General features: G+C 35.6%; 1 protein-coding gene across 1 annotated transcript in view; it reads right to left on the bottom strand.

The window, feature by feature from the left end:
- The window catches only part of SIPA1L2 (signal-induced proliferation-associated 1 like 2), a 125794-nt gene extending 119307 nt beyond the window's left edge, over positions 1–6487 (bottom strand). The window contains exon 1 of the mRNA XM_009329170.1: positions 6419–6487. The gene's annotated coding sequence lies outside the window, so the exon portion shown is untranslated. The remainder of the gene's footprint in view (positions 1–6418) is intronic.
- Between the last annotated feature and the right edge of the window lie 496 nt (positions 6488–6983).

The following is a 6983-nucleotide window of genomic DNA, read 5'->3' as shown; positions in this document are numbered from 1 at the left end:
AAAATGTCTTTACTGAAAGAGTGGTTAAACATTGGAACAGGCTGGCCAGGGAAGTGCTTGAGTCACCATCCCTGGAAGTATTTAAAAGACATGTAGATGTGGCGCTTAGGGACATGGTTTAGTGGGCATGGTGGTGTTGGGTTGACGGTTGGACTCGATGATCTTGGAGGTCTTTTCCAACCTTAATGATTCTATGATTCTAAGTGGTCAACTAGTGCTTCTTACTGTTATCTCTTTATTATTTAGAATGATATAGCATTTGAATAGGTGAGAGAGTCCTACTACTTTCCAAGCTTCAGTAAGCTGAACGGACAGATCCAGCCAACCTAATAAATCTTCCCAGAACCACAGACTTTGTGAAGCACAGTGCAGAGAGACCTAACATAGCACAGGTATTTTTTTGGCTCGCTGCCTTTAGGAACCAAAATAGCCCTCTGCCTGAACTGGTAAGTCCTGCCAGATTTATGACAGTCAGAAGGGAACCAGACTAGGAAGGTCAACTCTGCAGATTGATATGATTTTACAAAAACAAACAAACAACCCACCCATAGCATTAATAGTATTTTGTAGTATGTGATCTAATAACTTTTTAACAAAATCCTGGATGACTTACCCATGACCCTTCCACACAGGTGACAGATGAAAGAACTGTTATGACTATGTACCACTCCAAAACTGAAGCATATAGCACAGCATGCCTTGAAAAATAAAGCAGCTTGATATTTTATTTATACCCAAGTATATTTTTATTCTTCTCACAGAGGAAATAAAGGGTAACAATTTGGAGATTGAAAAGGGATATTTGAGACATCAGACATCATACTGAATTACTGAATATATTACATTGCTATTGACAAATATGGTATGTGCCTGTCTGCATTTCTAGCTAGTTATTTTTCACTTACTGGTTAGAGCTAAAATTTCATCATCATTCCCTCACCACATCTGGAGTACTGTATTCTGGGTTCCCCAGTACCAGAAAGACATGGAATTACTGGAGCAAATTCAGCAAAGTGCCACTAAAATGATTAAGGGATTGGAGCAGCTTTCACATGAAGAAAGGCTGAGAGAGCTGGGACTGTTCGGCCTGGAGAAGAGAAGGCTCAGGGGGAATCTTACCAGTGCCTGATCAGGGGCAATGAAGAGGGAACCAGACTTCTCATTGGTGTTCACTGACAGGACAAGAGGCAATAGGCACAAATTGAAACACGTGAAACTCCATCTAAACATGAGAAAACAGTTGTTTACTATGAGAGTCAGACAACAGAACAGGTTGCCCAGCGAGGTTGTGGAGTCTCCACCCTTGAAGATATTTAAAACCTGACTGGACTTGGCCCTGAGCAACATGCCCTAGCTGACCATCCTTAAGCAGGGGGGCTGGACTACATGATGTCACGAGATGCCTGCCCACCTCAGCAATTCTCTGATTTGTCTAATACAGTTCAGCTTCTGAAAACAGTTTTCTTTGCACCAAATGCATGCCATGTTTTCTATGAAAAAGTTGTATCATACTATACTCTCCATATATTTTAGGATCAAGTTTACTGCTATACATTCTTTCTTTGCATTAGTTTCTGAAAATATGGTACGTTTATGCACAAACTACATTGTTCTATCTACCCCCATATGATAACTATCAACACCATATACAAACTGTCAATAGGTTAGGTTTTAATTAATTCACATAAATACATAAGCCTTTAGAAGCAGGTTCTTTCCCAGGTCACAAATATGCTACTAAAATACCAAACTTCAAGATCAGATAAGTTGTCCCATGTACACGTGTCCCTATACAATAACCATCAGAAATATGAAAGGAATAGTGGTTTCAGTAGCTAGTGGTTAGTTTATCAGTAGGTGAAGAGGGGTGAACTTATTTTAAATTTATTTATTATTAAAAGGAAATACACCACTGGATGCAAAACTAAGACCAAATGCTGCATTTAGGTTTACTGATTCTATATTCATTTCATATATTTGGACACATACTCCCAACCAGAAGGTCACCCAGGAAGCAGATGATGACTTAGGCAAATATGGGTAAGTTTATCACTTAAATCTAACATATATTCTATGTGGATGTACAGCCTCTAATTTTATTATCTGTTCCACTGCCTTAACAGTACGTCTACAGACGTAATGCAGGCCTGTGCAGTTGCAAGAGCTAAACAACATAATATAAGTAATTTAGATTCCTTTTTAAACAGTTGAAATAGTAAACATTTCTCAAACATCTAGTTTTGTGTGACCACTTTTAAAATACATCTTAAACAGAAACAAACTTCAAATATTTTTTACTTCTTAGTGTTATCGTTCTTTAATAAATGGTTAACTACTTAACTTTCTTCAGATACAAAACCACTAGCAGTTTTCTACAATGAGAATAATTTCCTTTCTATCTTCTTATGCCTGTTCTTATGATAGAAAGAGTGAATAAGTTCTTAAGGTCTACAAAATACTCTAGGTCTACATATTTCAAAGTCAGGATTACCAAAACAGCTAATCAGTACCAGTGCCACCACAAGTGTAAGCTATGCCAAAATAGTTCTCTGGGTATAAGCGTCTTCGCAGAATATATGGAACAAAAAATAAAAATCAATGTGTATTTAGTTCATGGATGAGCAAACCACAAGTTTCTTTTCCCAGCTGTAAAAAGCAATATTCCTTGTTACATACCTTGCAAATTATGCAAGAAAAACAATGCACCTCATTAATATACCAGCACATGCAAGATTAGACATTTGTAATGCTGCAAAAAGGAGGATTATTATATTACAACTACTATTACTTTGAACCATAGAAAGAAAGCAAAAGAGAATTACAAATTATATTTTTCAGCTTCTTCCAGATTTATTTAAACAGCTACTATGCCTTGGCTAACTATACAGCCAAAAGATAAGGCAAATGTAATGCTAGAAGTGGTTATCATACAATACTAAACTAGATTTCCCAGTGTTAAGTTCTTCTTTACTACATAATTAGCATTATTCAAACACAGATATTCTTGACAACACATAATACAAAGCGTTACAATATTTTTTTCTCAGTCTGACTATTTCTAAAGCAAAACACACTGTTTATATGAAAAGTAGTAAGAAAGATTCAGAGGTATGTTCTACACTGCCATTAATATAGCAGAGCTTCATCAGGCTCAGTAACACAGGAGTCCGGTGATCTTATTTCATATTACTGAACAGACCATTTATTGAAAAGTGGAGTCTTAGATGAGAAGGGGAAAGAAATTATTAAATTGATGTGAGCAAAGGAAGCCACTTAAAACCTGATAAACAATAACATGTAGCTATTGAGCATTCACATAGTTTAACTGCTGTAGTGCACAGAGGGCAGAGGGCTCAGGTGGCTGGCCAGAAAGTTCGATTTTGTTTCTTGCATCAAAACATAAGCCAACCATGCCAAACCACTGGCAAGGAAGGTCAAGTATTCAGACTCTCCTAAATCTATGATTCTTTGAATAGATTGACAACCTTGTACAGAATCCAAAAGCAGTTATCTTACTTCATACAAATCACTGAATGCATAATAAATTAAAAATAAAATAAAAAAAATCAATTCTTCTTTCAGAATTTTTTTTTTTATCCTGGAAACAATATGTAGTTGGAAAGGAAAAAAGTTTTACTGGTGTCATCAATATGATAGAGACAGAAAACTACTGCACTGGAAAAAAGAAGTACAAACTGCAACTGCATGTAGAGTATTATGAAGTATAAAGCAGAAATTATCTTCAAGCCTGCATTTGGAACACCTGGAATATTCTGGAGGGACACCTGGAATATTCTGGAAGGACAGTCCTGTCCTGTATCTTCAACAGGCATGGGTACTTCACAAGCAGCTGTTAGAAATTCTGCGCTCTCTCTGCTCTGTCTCCCATGTTTGGCTGGCCTCCCTAGTCAAATATCTCGTCTATGGTGTAGATGTCTGTCATGGGAACTGCATGACTATACCTGGCTCAGTCAGAAAGAAAACTATTGCCTCACAACAGATGCAGCCTAGTCAGAAAAGCTGGCCACCAGGATGGACCTTAGATGCTTGAACACTAGCTTTTTCAAGCTTAGTTTGCCCCCTAGGCAAACATAGCTTAACATCGAACTTACAAAGAATAAAAGATTTTGGGACAGTTCCATTAAAAAAAAAAATCTAGTTTTATTTTCCTGACCCAAAATAGGAATATTTTAGAAAAAAAACAGATCATGCAAAATAAGTTTTTGTCAGAAAACAGAAGTTTCTAACCAGCTTCAGTAATTATGTTTTACATTCTTCCTGTGTAAAAGAACAGAGTAGTGGAGCACTGTATTTACTGCAGAAGTATGGTGCTTGAAAAGACTGGAAATGAAGAGACTAGAATGAATACAATAAGAGTATGAAGCATAACTTATTTAACATAATTCATTTATAATCATCTATAATTTATAGATATAGATACAATTTACTCTTACAAAACCCAACATTTCAGTTCTAACAATAATCAGGAAAAAAGCTAAAATTAGACTAGTTTCTCAGAACATTTACTTATTTTCCTAGGTATAACGGTATATAATTCTTTCTTTTTGTGCTTTGTGCGAAAGAGAAAAAGACAAAAGAGAAAAAGCGACTACTACAAAAATTAGCAGCCTAGCTTAGAATATTACCTAAAACTTCGCTGTGTCTGCTTTTAACCTGATTTGATTTCACATTGATCATATCCTCATAATATTATTAATCTAGAAAGAAGGGAGGTAGAAGGGACTCAACTTTCCCCCCTCCTCCTCCAAATCTGCCCATTACATAGAAAGAAGAAACATGAGTACAGCACTTCTTCCTATGATACCCGCTGAAGGGTAACTTCAGTGCTAACATGAAAGTGGGAAAATTTTGAGAGCTTCTCTTAGACAAAAGTTTCGACATTGTACTTTCCTACTTTTTCCTACAGCAGCTGTAAAATTGTGAAATCCTGAGTTATACTAAAGTGTAGTCTTAAATCTACAAACATTTATTACCTCTTATTTACACCTTTAATGTTTGGTGATAAAATACATCTCTGATACATGTTTGACATTAGACTGCCCCAGGAACATTGAATGAGCCACAAGACATACTGTGGCCCTGTACTATTCTATTTCTTCTCTACAAAAGAAATCTCCCACAACTACTTCTCCCTCTCGCTACAATCTCTTTCACCTTCTAATATGAGAAATCCATATTACTAATTTTGCATATCATTGCTTTTCTTTTAAGTTAGTTTTTTTCCAGTTTGTAAGAGACTGAACGTTTTTCATCTGGACCACAAGCAACTGAGCATAATTCTGAAATTCTTACTCATCTCACACAATTATACACAATTTATTTTCTACTGTGTATCATTATGATACTCCATTCTTCAAACAAAAGTAGTTATAGTACATATTTACAATGTCTGACAGTGACCAGATTACTAGATATATTAACTGAAGAATTATTTATGTGGCAGATTTCTCTCTAGAGTATAGTATTATTGGTGAACCCATGGAGTGAAAATAGAATGAATGAGTTTGATCAAGTTTTTCAAGTTTGTATTGAAATACTTCCCAAATGTTTGCATGTTCTTGAAAGTAAACAATTTATCTATATGTAAATCTATATTTATCTATATTCCCAAAAGCAGGTTTAATTCAGAAGTAAACATGCATGCACACATGGACAGGAAGGTGTTCACCCCGCAATAAATTATTCATTTCTTCACTGTGCTGCAGGGAGCATGTCTTCATTAGATGACAGATTGTGTTCAGCCAACATGAAGTATTTCTAAACCTGAGCCATACGCTAGAACTACAAAGCAATCTAGTTGGACTGGAGCAAGGAGTCTGCAGAATTAGGAGCTATAGGAGGATGGCTGCACCTCTTAACTCCTGTTGCAGAAAATATCAAGTTCTCATGACTTTTGCAACTGTAGTTTCAGGATTTTCTACAAGCAGCCTAATTAGCCGTTAAAAGGACACTTCAGCGTATTATGCTAGTGTCTATTTCTGGTCATATTAGCTCTTTTCCAGAGGAAGATCAATTTCCAAATTTCCAAATCACCAAAATTGTGATTTTATTTTTGGCTTATCCGATGCATTAAGAAATGCAATCATCCTTCTGTATAATAACAGCTGTATAATAAGTGTTGCCTCAAAGTGATTGTACCATACGCTTCAACATTAATAAGAGGCAATCTGCCAAGTTACAGATTTCAAAAAAGACTGAACTTCACTTGTATGCTGAGCCATATAAATGATTCTCTTATGGGTTCATTAAGATGCTTTAAATATCCCAAAGAAATCTAGTTTGTGAGATGTCAAACATCAAGACAGACAGTAGCACAGCTGCCATTTTATTTAAAAGGTATCATAATACTACAAACATACTAAAAATATATTTGTCACTGGTTAGAAATTATGCTTACCTTTGGCTAGAAGGATTCCCAAAGGATGCCAACTTGAATCACTTTTTTTCTGGTATCAGTAAAATGGAGATACCTGCAAGTCAAATTAGAAAGGTTTGAGGTTTTTTTATTTTTAGGTGAACATGTCCACTTATGATACTAAGGCATAAGTAAAAACAATAATCTTAAATGAACACTTGTGTAAAATGAGAATCTACTAATTTATACATGAAAATAAATTATCAAGAACAAATCAATGGCTTTAAAATTCAGCCTAGTGTAACACATACCATGTGTATGTGTTGCAACAGAGAATTTAAAGCCGTTATTTATGTAAGTTCCTGGCAATAACTGGAAAAAAAAACTTTGCTAGGGGAAGAGGTCATGAACCAGTAGCTGCTGACCCAGACTGTTTCATTATGGCTCTGCTTCAAAGGTCATGATAAAGGGTCCACAGCTATTCCTAGAACCGTATTATAAAAAGCAAGTAGCTTAATAATATTTTCAATTACAAGTCTAAGAAAAATTCATGAAGTTTCATAAAATGTTTTGAGGGAAGATCATAGTCAGTTCATCCAAAAAGTTT

Source organism: Pygoscelis adeliae, unplaced genomic scaffold (assembly GCF_000699105.1).
Source record: "Pygoscelis adeliae isolate BGI_AS28 unplaced genomic scaffold, ASM69910v1 Scaffold77, whole genome shotgun sequence".
NCBI classification, from domain to species: domain Eukaryota; kingdom Metazoa; phylum Chordata; class Aves; order Sphenisciformes; family Spheniscidae; genus Pygoscelis; species Pygoscelis adeliae.
The sequence above is the reverse complement of the archived record's forward strand: the minus strand, read 5'-3'. Positions and strand labels throughout refer to the sequence as shown.